This window comes from Athene cunicularia (assembly GCF_003259725.1).
Source record: "Athene cunicularia isolate RWA chromosome 3 unlocalized genomic scaffold, athCun1 chr3_part1, whole genome shotgun sequence".
Taxonomy (NCBI): domain Eukaryota; kingdom Metazoa; phylum Chordata; class Aves; order Strigiformes; family Strigidae; genus Athene; species Athene cunicularia.
Window position 1 is genome coordinate 3,633,312 of NW_020799097.1, and position 15,050 is coordinate 3,648,361.

The following is a 15,050-nucleotide window of genomic DNA, read 5'->3' on the forward strand; positions in this document are numbered from 1 at the left end:
GGGTGTCAAGCAAAAGAGATTTGTGCCCCCAAATCCTTCTAGTAGGAAATTCTGTTAATGAATGAAGAACTAGTATGTTTTTCAAGCCAAATCTAAAGTCTCAGGATGACTCTCCAACAGTTGACTCCTTTGCCAACTACAAATTTAATTTTCTCCCTGCAACATTTTAGTGCCTGTTGATAATGGATGGCAATCTCATGTTCTCTGGTTGGTGCATGACCTGTAAACAGCTCAGCAGGGCACTCAGAGCCACCACTATTGATTAAATATCACTTAAATCCTCCTACCCTGGAAAAGCCACATAACTCACAGGGAGGAGTAGGTAGTGTTTGTGCCTGGCATGGTGATGAGGGACCTGTGGATAACTGAAAGCCTGAGTCAGTGGAGAGGTGATTCCTGGCTCTTTAAACTCTCTGCTTTCCACAAACCATCACGGGTGTGTCAACAAGGTATTTTTCTCAACTTGCATCAAACTTTGAAAGAGCCGCTTTTGTTTCAGTTCTGGATAAAGTCTTGTGTGCTCAAACCTATCCAACTTTTCCACCTGTGCCAGCTGTCTCTCTCTTGTGTACAGAACGTGCTCTGCTCGTGTCATTCAACCATCAGAGACAGACTGAAATGGTGGAGGGACCTGAGAGCAGCCACTCGCCTACAAACTCCCTCTGTGCTTCACTTTGATAGCAAACATCCAAGCACATCAACAACATGAGGCTGGTAAGCAAGATCAGGTTAATCAAGAAAGCTGTAATAGAGAGGTAGCTCTGCAAGCAGATGTTTCCCTCTGATGACTCCCCCACAGCACGATGTCTGGCATTGGGGTAAGGCAGAGAGCCAGAGACAGCAGCTTCCTACAGACACTGCCACAGTTTTCTCAAAAATCTCAGTTTCTTATGAATTTAAAGAAAAATCAGCTTCTCATACCCACTGCTGAAGGAGACAAGCCATCTGCAGTATTGCTTCTCTTTCCACCTGTTCTCACTTGTCCTTCCAAGACTCCTCCAGGAAGAGTTGTTGACATTAAAAACTCCTAAAATAACACAGATCAACTGGTGTAGGCAGACCATAAGCCTGGTCTGGCATTTACTATGTAACGCTTATATATTTGTGGGTTTTTTCCTCCTTTTTTTTCCCCTGTGTGTCATTACATAAATTGTCCTCCAGTCCTCCATCTTCTCTAGGAAAAAAAACATGAAGGGCAGAAAACAGTCTTAATATCCCCCCTCAAATAATTTATAAACCTTTCTTCCCACTTAGCACTCCATCCTAGGTAAAAAATGTGGCCTCAAGAAGGGTTCTACCATTTCTAGCTGCAAGCCACATGCCTGATTTGTGACACAAACTCAGGGAACACCTACATAAAATACTCCTTGAACTGCCAGCAATAGACACAGCAGAAAACACTCTCAGAGATACTTTAAAAGGTGAAAAAAAAAAAATAATCTTGTAGAATGGATATTCCTAAGAGAAAATGAATTAAATTAGTTTGAACAGAACAATTGATTGGAGAGCCCTCCTGAAGAGCGTTCATCTCCAACTACTGAGAATCCCTGATGAGCTCTTGGTTGGTTACCTAGAGGGTCACAGGGAGAGGTGATTCTTCTTGTTGAAATAAAGGTAGAGGTTAATATCAATTTACACATCTTAAGAATGGAGGATAAAAGTGTTAGGCCAAGGTCATCTCACCTGTCTAAATGCTGTTTGGGTAAGAGTGGGGTCACTCTTTGGTCAGCGAGGGATGAGTGCAATGACCTTCCCAGTGGATCTCTTCCTCTCTGCAGTCAGGAGAGCAGCCTAGCACAACTGGCTGAGATCGGTTAAAATGCTGGCTTGGAGAACGACCCTTCTGAAGTGTGGTGGGGATGTGAACAAGATATTTGCATTAGTTCAGGCTAGAGGGAAGGATGTCTCAGCTGCTGAGATACAGGATGATGGAAGTTTGCTGCTGCTAGGGGCTCTGTCCTGTCTGGGAAGGGTTTGAAATCCTCCCATCCAAAGAAGGTTCCACGGCTCGTTCTTCAAAGGTCATTTCTAGAAGGCTGGGAGATGAATGCCACCCCTCCTCATGCTCCTCTGCAAAGGTGTCCAGCTACTCAGCCTTTCAGAAATTAGAAAGCCAGCAGTCATGGCTGGGAGCTGCTGAGCACATGGAGGTAACGCTCAGGAGCAAACGTTTTTCCATCTTCATTTTGAATGACACTTCTGCAGTTAATAAATTTAACCTTACCACAGAGGGAAGCGCAGACTGTATAAAATATTTTTGCTAGAGAGTTTTAGATAGATTTGCCCAGTCACCCGGGTTGTACCTGTACTCAAGTGGGTGCAGTTTATTGGTAGAAACAGGGAGGCAAGAGAAAAGCAGTTGACTGGCATCCTGCTTTAGAGAATGGGAATTGAATAGTGGAGACATGGCCTAACCATGGCAGTTAGACAGCCCTGGAAACTTTAATAGAAGGAAAAGATATGTTATTTCCTTCTATTAGGAAGGAAAGGAAGGAAGGAAGAAAGGAAGATAGAAAAGCAAGGGAGGTGAAGGTTGTATTATGAGGGGATATGATTTCCAAGGACATTAAAACAAAGTTTTTGTGCATTTGTTTGTGTGGGCATAACAGAGAGACATTCTGCCTCTTTCCATATACATATATATATGACTGTTAGACCTGTTTATTTAGTATTTATTGCCTTTGTTATATAAAGAAGCATGTCACCTCTCATTAATTGCACACATACATGTTGAGAACACCAGACAACTTCTCTACAACACTAGGAAGAAAACTTGTTTGTTTTCTTGGCCATGCATTTCTGTGATTTTCTGCAATTGCTTGAAGTCTTTATTCCACTTCTGTGCAGCACTTCCATTCTCTGTCAGGGCAAAGTCCCACTTGTTCTTGCAGACATCTGATTTCTGGAGGAACACAGTGACCCCCCTCATCCTGACAAGTGTGGAAGTTTGATGTCGTGTCTGCAAAGAAAAGGATTTAAGTCAAAAGAGAAAACATTACACCATCATCTGAACCAACTCATACATGAAAAGTGTCACAAAGTTCTGGCTACTGTGTCTCCAAAGATGGACCACAGGGCTTATCAGAACACTTTTGTAAAAAGAGGAATTTGTGACCCATCAGCTTGAAAGAGAAACAGCTGAAGGAGGGATATCGTAAAGGTATGAGGAATGAGGAAGGTGGATGTAGAATGACTACATTTCATTTTCAGTACAGAAGTGATACTGAATAAAATTATGAGGGAAGAGGTTTAAAAAAAAACAAACAAACCAAGCAAACAGAAAAACAAACAAACAAAAAGCAAAAACCAAAAAACCCACATTAGAAGGAATTCCTAATCTAAGGGGGGAAAAATCCAGTAAGGAGTTTTAACCACACATATGTTTATACCTAAAAATCCTGAGCTGCAGATTCATGAAAGCCAGTAGAATATATAAGGAAGTGTAATTGTATGGTTTTGGTGTTCATTAATAGTCATTTTACACACATAGAGTAGCTGTATGGAAATATTCACTTCTGCAGACAGATGCAGGATGAACCTTAGGTCTCATTAGCTCAGCTGGCTTTAAAGCATGTATTGACTTAATGATATATGATGTTGACTATTGAGAAGCTCCAAAACTAAGCAAGTCCAGAAAGGATTAGATAAATTTTCAGGGAAGAGGTCAGCTGGCACTTATTACATATAGCAGTGTGGATAGAGTCAGCAGTCTCCCAACATACGATTATAGGGAGATGTATCAAGGAAGGAGGACTCTGTGTGGGGCCACAGTTTTTATTTTATTTCCCCGGGGAATTTGTTCTGTTGGAGATAGAATATTGGGCTATGTGGCATCTGGCCATCCCAAAATGGCAATTTTGTTCCCGTGCTCCGTGCTGACAATAGTGGAGGAACAGACAAGTCCGTTTTGGTAGGTGGGAGCACATGACTTAGGCCATTTGGAGACAGAGTAAGAATGTGTTTCAGTGACTTTAGTAATCTCCTCTCCAAACACTGCCTGCCTGGGCAGGGTTTCCACACATACCTATGCAGCAGGTTTTCTGACGCCAAGAGCAAGTTCCAAAAGCAGCAAATGGCTCTGGGCAGGATTTTGAATGGAAGCAGAAACCATGGTATCCAACACAACGTAAGGTGTCTTTGGGCAAGCTGAGACCTACAGAAGAATTGGATTCCCAGTTGTGTTGCAGGATCAGTTCCATTTCTCATGGCCCCCCTTCTGCTGTAGCCCAAGAGCCCAGTTAGAGGTCTGATACAAATACCCCCAAAGCCCAAGGCAGCTTTGCCAAAAGTTTTGAGAAGCCTCATGGAACCTCACAGGACTCCAAGGAAGATCTCTGTACAACTAGAGAAAAAAAATGGGGCTGTTGATGGCAAGTTTCTGAACATATCCCGGGCATGCACGTTCTAGTGGGTAGGGACAGCCCAGCCTTTGGATGCTTCTAAATTCTAGGACTGCAAAGCTGCAGGTGGTCATGCAAGTGTCAACATGGAGCTAGTATGTCCTGAGACAATATGCCTTAAAAAGCAAATCAAAAGCTGGGATCTGACCTAGTTAACTGGGACAAGAGGTTTGCCCAGTTCCTTCCTTCTCTGAAAGCCTTACTCCAAGACAGGGAATTTCATTAGGCATGAAGAAAAGCTAAGCTAAAATCACAATCAGTAAATGAGTCAGTGCGGTAGAAGGGCTGAGGAAAAGGGACCCAGCATCTTCAGAGAGCTAAAGGAAACCACCGGTGTAGCTCAACCTGAGTAATACAAGGGAACACCTCTGCCCCTCTCCTACCGTACACAGAGGGGACAATTTATGACCCTGAGGTAAGAAGAGGCAGGTGATTTCCATGGTACCGTCTTCCAGTAGTGCCACACTTGGCATAAAGCTACTTCAGAGAGTCATAAGGAGCCAACACACAGTAGTGGCTTCTGCGGAGAGGTTCTGGTTTGACATCTGATCACCATAGGTTCATTTTTCACTGCTTCTAGACTGAGAAACAGGGAACGGCTCTAATGAAAGGAGCTGAAGAGCACAGAGGAGTACATTCTGCACCAGCACTCAAGCTAGTTGTACCTCCTACACAGGCAAACCCCAGCGTGGGTCTTGCCCCTTACCTGGAACAGCCTGGAGGAGGAAGAGAAGAGCTGTGAGGCAGGAGAAGAGCTTCATAGTGGAAAGTCTCAGCTGCAGTGTGGAGACAGGGCCACAGTGCCAGAACGATTGAGCAGGGGAAGAGGGAGCAGTCTTGCATTTATTGGGCTGTGGGAACAGCCCTGGCGGTCCGGGGGACCTTGGCAGCAGTGAGCGGGGAAGGCAATGAGCTCAGCTTGACCGCTGCACATGGCTAAACCTGAACAATGGCAGAGGGTCACAAAAACAGGCAGAGAGGAAACTATACCTCCCTACGCAGCCACTGGGAAGGCTGCTTCTCAATACCAACTCACCCAGAGTGCTTCATTACTTGTTATTTTCAGAGATCAAGGTGGTGGCTAATGGACCACCCAGAGAAAATTAGCCATCGTTTTGGTGGGAGAGGAGGCACCTGGGAGTGCCAGAAGACTGTTGATGATGGTCAGTATAGCAGAAGGTCCAAGGTTCTGCTGCAAAAAAAAAAAAAAAAAAAAAAAAAAAAAAAAAAAAAAAAAAAAATTTGCTTTTTGCATCATTTCCCTAACTGAAAAATAAAATTTTCCAAGTTCTGTGATTTTGTAATTAGTCTCATGAGATCTGTGTGATTCTCATGAGACTATCTGGTAAAACACAGAACTCTGGGACAATCTGCACGTGACTAGAGGGGCAAATGGAGGCCATATGTATAGCCTAACTTACTTTAAATGGCACTAGACACTCTTGTGTGGTCAGCTGACTGAAGCTTAACGGCCGTGGTTAGTGAGGCACTCAGATACTGAGACATAAGCGTCTACAATGGATGTGGCTGCATGGAAATTAGATGTTTAATTAGTGGTTCTAGGGCTCACATCACTTGTTTGGCTATAGTAGGACCTTAGGAGCCAACACACATGCAGAAACCTCCACTGTAGATAACTGTACTTAGCTGGCCAAGTCCAGAACTAAGAGCATCTATTGTCATTAAAGATGCCTCAGGGATCCCATCTGGCCTCCAGCTGCTGCTCCCTGAGGGTGCAGGTCCCCCACAGCTCCTGCACGACACCTGCCAGCCCCAGGCAGTCATCCACATCTCTAATGTCACAGGGCCTCTCCAATGACTCTGGCCTCTGTGTGGGGACAACCGCGTCGATTCCTAAATGTTCTTCTCAGTTGTGAACTTCTGTTCTGTTCTGACAACTGACACAGTTGTGTCATTTTGTAGGAAAAAGTCTCTTAGGAGCCAGCGTTGCATCACAGGAGATGCCGCAGAGGGATACACGAGGTGCAGATCATCAGTTTGCAGCACACTCAGTTTTGCAGGTGTACAAAGAGCAGAGGTTAAGTGAGATTTATGATGCAGACTTCATACAGATCTGTCTGCACAGTGTGTGAATTGTGCTACCAACAGTCGTATTGAAATGGTAGTGACAGCTCAGGTTCTCCTTCAGAGCAGTAACCTGAGCCTGTCTCCATACGTGGTATTTATTCATGTTGTTCTGACCCAGTGGCCTTGATATCAACAATACAAACCTTCCCCTTAGTCAGTGTACATTGTTCTCTGCCTTTCTGCTTTCTTTGTTAGCTTCTCGTTGCAAATTTGCGTGCGCCATTGAGCCTCACAGGCAACCCATGTGGCAGGAGAGCTGTTTATGTACATTTTCAGGCATTCCAGGGAAATGGATGAAAAAAGACCTTGACAAGAAAACTTTAGTTGGCTCAGGTTCCTGCTGAAGCCAAGGGGAATATCTCAGCTCTCAGACAGGATCTGACATTGTAGTTTGTTATTTTTAAGTTATCTTTTAAATTGAAAAAAATGGTCCTATGCTGTTTAATGATTTTTTTTTTTTTTTTTTTTTTTTTTTTTTTGTGGGACTCGCATCCCTTTGAGAGCTTAAGGAAGGGAGGATGCATGAGAAGAGAGGACTTCTCTTTAATTTTGAAGCTTTCAGTCAACAGACTTGGAATAGCTTTGAGTAACCTGGGGTGCTAAAATGGTGGGAAACCTCTGCTTCCCCCAAGAACTCATAGACTTGTGTTATGGCAGTGTAAATCAGCAGAATTTTATTTCAGTTGGGGTGCAGTGCTCCTCAAACTAGCTGAAAACCAGACCTTAGTTATAACATTGTAAGGAGTTGGAAAGGCACTGGGGGGAAAATGGGGTGTTATGCTGATAAATTTGAAAATTTCAGTATTCTGTCAAACTGATGTCATACAGACATCAATATATTCAGCTTAAAAATAAAAATGAACACAGCAAAGCCCATTGTCTGGAAATACCTCATGCATCTCTTCAAGATATTTTATGGCCCTAGTAGTGTATCAGTTCTCTAACACACAAATGTACCCTACGTGGAGACACCTACTTTAATTGTACAAATCCTTGAGCTGGCTCCCACCCTCAGGGAGGATTCACTTGCCTGAACATGGTATCACCATAGATGTCCTGGCTCATCTAAGATATCTGCACATGGTGGAGGTCTATGAGATACTCAGATGCTTCTGGAGAGGCAAATATAGACCAGGCAGCATATCCCATAATACAACACTAGATGCTCAAATTTAGGCAGCTGAATCTCTCCCATTATGTCATGCAGTTGGAAACCAAGCAAGTACCAGGGTGGGATAGATGAGGAGAGGTGCCACTGTGAGGTAGTCAGCAGGGAGCGGGTGAAGCTCCCCATGACCACATCTGAGGCTGCACTTCTAGAAAACTGTGGGCTGATAGGGGGAAAGTCTAACAGAGACCAGTGGGGCTGAATAGACAGAAAAAAAAAAAAAAAAAAAAAAAAAAGAGAGAGATGGAGAAAGAGCTGTACTTCCATAAAGAGCTGTACTTCCATGAAGGAAACAAGCTGAATTTCCAGCCTGGACCAGGGATGGAGGGTCCTTCACTGAGCAAAAAGCAACTCCATCCTGTCTCTGAGGCTTGTGGAGCTCATGAGCTGGTTCATGGCTCCCTCTTGTGGGAAGACATGATGGAGGAGGAAGGGACAGCAAGGCCCGTCTTGTGGGGCATTTGCTCAGGGGGAAAGGTAGTTGCCTGCCTCTTTGCTCCATCTTCAGCATCGATAATTCACAGAGTAAATCTGTGACTATTAGTCTGGAGAGCAGGGATAGCTCCTGGTTGCAGACAACAAATTTCAGGGATTGGAGTGAGTTGCCCTCATTCGGGATAACTGTATATTTATAAACTTTTTCTAACTTCATATAATTTTATATAACTTTCTAAAATTTTGTAACTATACTAATAATGGGAGCTCTGCTGCCTAGAGGGCACAAGTAGGCATCATCTTTGTAGACACATTCAGGTGTCTAAAGCAACATCCCAGCCCTGGAGACTTTCTCCTAGTGCTTCATGCCTTGCTAATCAGTGCTACGTTGTAGTCGGAGAGCAGCAACCATGTAATGCCAGTTATTTCTTTTAAAAATAAAACTAATCTTCAAAAGCTTGAAAATTTTTTTTTTTTTTTTTTTTTTTTTCACAAGTGTAGAATGTTTCCGTGTAGAAAAATACCTTACCACTAGCTCAGGTAAGATTGTCGTGACTTACTCCCAAACAATTATCCACAAATAGAAATCTAATAAAGTTCAGCAACCGTCTTTTTTTCTCTCCAAACGAATATTGTGTATCTCACGTATTTGTGTACGTTGGACAAGGAGCTCATTGGCTATGCAATTCAAGCAAACTGCCTTAAGTGTAGCTAGATAACTATATCTACTTCAGAAAAATAAATATCTTTATTAAACTATCACTTTTCCCATTCTTCATTTGGATGCTGTAGTTTTTATTTCCATTTATTAATAATTTCCTCTTTTTTTTAATCCTAATTTCTCAAGGATTTTCTAAAAAGCGTAATTCTTAATAACAGCAGTAAATTCTGTTTTACATCACAAACGTACTCTTATATTTAGTTTGTTTTCTCTAAGAGGAAAAAGATATTAGTAATGGTGTCTAACTCCAAGATTTTTAACATGAGCTCTAGGGCAAGCAAGAACAAAGTGCAAAAATGTCAGAAATTGCGACACTAGGCAGAAGGTAGAAGAGTGAGGAGCAATGTAGGATGAAATGGAGGTGGAACAAAGCAAGGATGGGTTGAGCGGTAAAAATCATGCTCTGAAAGAGAAAGGGAATAGGACAGGTGGAGGCACAGCCACACTGCCTCTATCCAGCCCTGCAGGAGGTCCAGATGAAAAGGGACATTTGTGAATAAGGTGTTAAAACACCTGTTTGTGAGAAAAATGCCTGATGGATTTCTGTTAGAAAAATGTCTTACTGCTGGCAGAACACATGACAAAACAAGGGGATAAGCCAGAGCCAGGGCAATACCCAAAGCTGGTTACGCACCACTTCCCAGAAGGACACCAGAGCAGCCCGATTCCCATCGCCTTCACCATGGCCAGGCTGTGGGCAGGATTAGGTCAGGTCAGGCAGAACTGAGCCCTGCAGACTCCGGGTGCATTGTCCGTTGCCCCACGGGCACCAGCCCCTGCCCATAGGGTGCCCCTACCGTGTCCCTGCCCCTGTACCCAGCAGACATCCTCCAGCATGCTGCGGTGGGCATGGAGTTGAAGAAGAAAGAAAATGTCATCTCCTCTCTGAGACCCTTTTTCCATAACAACCTTGTACTAACCAGTTGTGGAGAAAGGACTGGGCAGCCAGAGCTGGCAGTGAATCTTGCCTGCACTGTTGGTGGACCTTGCCTGTACTCATGAGAAGTCTTGTCTTCCCTGCAGAAGGTCCAGCTCCATTCCCAGGCAAAACTGGGTTTGGTTACCTACATCAGGGGCTCTAGTGGCCATCTCTGACCAGGCTGAGCCCATGGGCTGCCTGCTTTTAACACTGTCCACCACCATTTCTGTGTCTGAACTCAAAGCCCACCTCAGGCCGTGCTGCAGGAGGGGACGTGGTCCCTTCTCTGTGCTCTGCCCTGGGCCATCATCCTCCCTCACAGCATGCCTGAGCCGGGCTTCTGCCCACACCGACCTCACAGACCACCCCATCCCATACTGCATGTTCACCCTCCAGCCTGGAGTCCTCTCTGCAGCCAGGCCTTGGCCACCCTTCCCCTCTACAGCTGCAGCTGAGGGGCTCCTGGCCATGCCTGGGGCGCTCCGCACAGGGAGGACATCCCCGTGCAGAGGCTGCCATCCGTGAGGGGCACCTGCATCCCTCCACCCGGACCTCGTGGCGCAAGGGCAGCGCGTCTGACTCCAGATCAGAAGGTTGTGTGTTCAAATCACACCGGGGTCAGCCTTGGGGCAACCACTGGCATCCCTCTGTATTGTCCCTGATTTTCTGCGGGCTGCCTCTGAAAGGCACTGGCCAACTAGGGTGGGGCACCTCAGAATGAGTTGAGGGGGGAAACGTGATGTCCAGAGCTTTCCTTCCAGGCAGGCTGTGCTTCTTGAAGGTTATGGAGGCCAATATAGGGGTGTGTTGTGGTTGGTGTTTTCTACAGGTGGCCTCCTGGGGGACGGTCAGACTTGCCCGCAGGCAATAGTTGCCTGGGAGGGTAACATGGGGTGGTACACTCAGTCGGTCCAGGGGGTTTCTGGACGGGGCCAAGGACAATCCTTTGGTGAAGGACTTTGGAAATAGAGACAAGCTTTTGATGAACAACATGAGAAGCTTTTTAAAAAATACTAAGAAGGAATATCTGGGGACCTCTAATCTGGTCACTCTCACCTCAGAGCCCAGATGAAGACTGTGGAATAAACACTCCTGAAAGCCATGCCCAAATGAAGGAAGGATGTGGTGATGACTGGAAGCAGTGACCATCGATTTATGAAGGGCAGAACACTCTTGGCCAGGTGATAGGTTTCTTTGAAGAGATGACTTCCTCAGGGGTCAAAAAGACACCGAGCAACATCATTTATCTTGATTATGATTGGACCTCTGACGGGGTCTCCCAGACTGGGCACAGGACACAGACAGAGCGCCTGAGCTGAATCCCAGGGCAGAGTGAAGTGTCTGGATCGGGGGCTGAGGGGTTGTGGCCGATGGTTGGCAGTCCAGCCGACGCTCCTCACGCCCTGGTGTGGCGCTGGGTGTTGCCTGGTGTCCCTGTGACGGGCGCAGAGGATGCTCTGCAGAACGAGGGACACGGTCAGCCCCCCAGGGGTACCGGGGCGATGAGGGGCTGGGGCCAGTGGCGCAATGGACAACGCGCCTGACTACGGATCAGGAGATTGCAGGTTCGACTCCTGCCTGGCTCGACACTTTTAGCCTGGAGGATGCTTCTCCTGCCCTCTGCGAGGGCCTTCCTTCTCCTGCCCCTCATCCATCCTCAGGGCCTTCTGCAGGGCAAAAGTGCTGGGCTGTGTCCTCTTGCCCTTCGGTAAGAAATAAAGAGTTCCTACAGATCTTATGGTGGAGCTGGGCACCTTGTCTCTTCTCTATTCAGTACTGACATCCCTCTATTCCCAATATTTCCTCATGTTCCACACTGGGAATACTGCACGGAGCTTTGGGGCCCGCAGTATAAGGACATTGGTAAACTGGAATAAGCCCAGTGGAGGGCCACCAAAATGGCCTGATGTTGGTCCTATGGCTTCTCCTCATACTCACTGCATGAGGAGAAGCCATGGGAACTGGGTTTATTTGGCTTGGGGAAGAGAAGGTTTCAATGAGAACCTGATAACAAACTTCCAGTACCTATGAGGTCATCCAGCCAGGTTCGTCACAGCTTTTCATGACAAAAGGATGAGAGAAGATAAGTATAAATTGAAATGGGAGGTCCTGTCAAATATGAGGGAAAAGTATTTTCCTAAATTTTCTGTCATCGATGAAGATGGGCAGGAGAGAAGGATAGAGAGGGGCAGTGAAAAAGGGGAGCTGCAACCAAGGCATGTGAACGGGGGCTCAGCAGGTAAGTTTTCAGTTGGTGCAAAAGGTGCCCAGTGGCTGCCAGGGTTAATAACAGAGGAGAGGGACACGTCTCATTTGCCTTGCAGGAGGCTCAGCTGCAATGCCCAGCTTATCAGTGCCTGGGTCAGCCCTGCGTCTCCTGGGAGCTGGAGTGGTCAGCTCTGGAGTGGTCCCCATGGGAGCGCATCCCCACCCCCCAGGCTGGGTCCATGCCCAGGGGCCGCATCCCTCCTCCGTATCGACCTGGTAGCGCAAGGGCAGCATGTCTGACTCCAGATCAAGGGGTTATAAGGTTGAATCACACCAGGGTAAAGGTTCCCCATTTTTCTCCATTTCCTCCACACATGGCAGGACTTTCCTTTTGTCCTAAGGTTCATGAAGTTACCATCAGCCCATTTCTTCCGCCTCACAAGTCCCTTCTGAAAGCAAACCTTCCCTCCAGCATATCAGCCTCTGCTCCTAATTTGATGTTGTCCAGAAACTTGCTGAGTGTGCACCTCACCCCATCATGCGGGTTGTTAATGAAGACATTTATGAGTGTCAGTACCAGTATCAACACCTGCAAACTCCTTTAGTAACAGGACAGCTGCTACATTTCCAAAAGGTGATTCCAAAACTGGGCCTGGTGGTCTAGCTGGGATTTCACCCAACTTCTTAGCCTCCCATTCAGTCCATATCTTTTCAATCTGGACACAAGAAGACTCAGAGAGCCTGTTTAAAAGTCAAGATAAACAAATGTTTCTTTTCCAGGTTCCAGCAAGTCAGGCAGTTGGGTAGGTCAGGTAATTAAATCTATGCTGGCAGTCTGCAACTACTTTTGTGTCCTTCATGTGTCCATTTTGCTCAAGTGATTCCTGGCTTGATCATCCTCTGCCATGAATAATCCGCTGCCATTGGCTCTGTCAGAAGGCAAAAGGATGTAAAGCTGAGAGCAGAGCTCATCAATAAGGACAGAGGCAGAGAAGGCATTGTGAGTACCTCAGCCTGCTTCATGTCCGTTGCTATTTCCCCCACTCACTCAGAAATGTTCCCACCCTTACTTTTAATTTTCTTTTTCGGCCAATGTGACTCTAAAAGCCATTCTGTTGACCTTTCACATCCCTACCAATCTCAGCTCCATCTGAGGTTTGGTTTTCTTCTGTCAGCAACTAATTGTAGCCATCAGATTGGGGGAGTCGTTACCACCCTGTTTGACACTTGTGGGACCACATCTGGTGTGTGTATCTAGTTTTGGGATCTCCAGGACGAGAAAGACAATTACAGGCTGTGTCTCAGAGATGGTCATCTAGATGAGCAAGTGATGGAGTGGCCAGTGAGGAGTGGCCTAGAGATCTAGGTTTCTATAATATGGAGAAGAAGAGGTCAAGGAAGGATTATAATATTGGTTTATGCTATGTGTGCTACAGAGAAAGTGGAGCCAGGCTTTTCTTGTGGACATAAAGGATAGAGCTCAACAACAGATTACAGCAAGGAAAAACTCTATTAAGAAGACAGGAAAAAAATTTCACACATCAGAGGTCACGCATTGGTCTCAGAGAGGTTTTGGGGTTCCCATCCTTGGAGACATTCAAAGCTCGACCAACAAAATGACCGAATGTCAAAGACTTTTGTGCTCTGATCGCTTGGCTTCCGGGGATCTCATAAAATCCAATTTTTTGTCTACCTAACTAGAACCTCTGGCAGCTCCTCTGCCCTCACAAATCCCACCCAGCGATGGGAAGCCCCCAGATCTCCAGGAGAGATAGGGCCAGTGGTGCAATGGACAACGCGCCTGACTACGGATCAGGAGATTGCAGGTTCGACTCCTGCCTGGCTCGACATTTTCCTGCCCACATCCTGGCCGTAGTACTGATGGGGACAGGGGAGATCCCTTTCTCCATGGTGGCCTGCCTTTGCCTGGAGTTTCTCCCTTCTTGCTGGGTTTCCTGAATGGTAAAATCTTCCCCTACATCAGGAGAAGACCTGACTGGATGTACTGGCAAAAAAAAAAAAAAAAAAAAAAAATTCACTGTGAGAGTGGTAAATTACTGAGAGAGGGGCCCGGAGAGGCTGTAGGACTCTCCATTTTGGAGTTACTCAGAGTTCAAGCAGGCAAGGCACTGATCTGAATGCCATAAATTGATAAGAAATTTGGACTAGAGCCCTTCACATGTCGTTTCCAACCTGAATCACTCTGTTATTCAATGGGAAATTCCTGCTTGCTTGTTCTTTTGTTGCTCCATCCCATGTTGGTGGGCTCATGGACTTGTCACCACCGTTGCGGTACCTTCATCCTGCATGCAGCCTGGACAAGGAAAGTCAAATATAACCATGCACAGTCTAGCCGAGACCAAATGGCCATCAAGAAAAGATCTCACTACCCACAATTCACCTGCTCTGCCCTCTGCCATCAGAGTGGAGGACAATACAGTTGGCCTTCAGCTGAGGTCAACCCATGACTGTTCACCACAGCTCCAGAGAGCCCTGGGCTGCTTCAAGCCCTGCATTGGCTGGGAATTGTAGCTCCACATCCCATGGGGCGGGCAAGATGTGTCCTCCAACCCACCAGAGCAGCTGAGGGGCTGGAGGCCACCATCAGCCCTTGCTGCCTGGTCTCCTTGAGGGGGGACACCACACGGGCACCACTTCTTCTGGGAGGTGAGACCAGTGGGACCAATACTGACCTCTCCCCCATAGGTAAGTAGGGCAAGGCTGTCATGGATGGGGTCTTGCCACTTCTCTTCGACCACCAACAGATGTGGGTGGTACAAAAGCACAGTGGGGGCACCAGGCGGGACTAGAGGCTGGGGCCAGTGGCGCAATGGACAACGCACCTGACTACGGATCAGGAGACTGCAGGTTCAGCTCCTGCCTGGCTCACCCTGAAGCTGTTGTGGAGGTGACAAGGGACAGCTGTCTTCATTAGGTCCTTCCCTGTCTAGGCTTTTTGTCCGTCTCTCTGGCATCAGCATAACAGGAACATCATTTTGCAACACAGTGCATCAAGGCTGCTTCAAGAGCCACCACCGCTCAAGTTCTTTTTGGCCTGGGCTGCTGGGCAGCAAGACTGCTCCTGAGGTCTCTCAGTGTGTGTTTTCCTCA

At 46.5% G+C, this 15,050-nt stretch overlaps 4 non-coding genes across 4 annotated transcripts; all 4 read left to right on the forward strand.

Annotated features, from left to right (window-relative positions):
- The first annotated feature begins 10,280 nt into the window (after nt 1-10,280).
- On the forward strand, nt 10,281-10,352 carry TRNAW-CCA. The gene has a single exon. It is a non-coding gene; the product is annotated as a tRNA-Trp (tRNA).
- An 892-nt stretch (nt 10,353-11,244) lies between these two features.
- TRNAR-ACG lies at nt 11,245-11,317 on the forward strand. The gene has a single exon. It is a non-coding gene; the product is annotated as a tRNA-Arg (tRNA).
- A 2,396-nt stretch (nt 11,318-13,713) lies between these two features.
- On the forward strand, nt 13,714-13,786 carry TRNAR-ACG. The gene has a single exon. It is a non-coding gene; the product is annotated as a tRNA-Arg (tRNA).
- A 969-nt stretch (nt 13,787-14,755) lies between these two features.
- TRNAR-ACG lies at nt 14,756-14,828 on the forward strand. The gene has a single exon. It is a non-coding gene; the product is annotated as a tRNA-Arg (tRNA).
- Nucleotides 14,829-15,050: the final 222 nt, after the last annotated feature.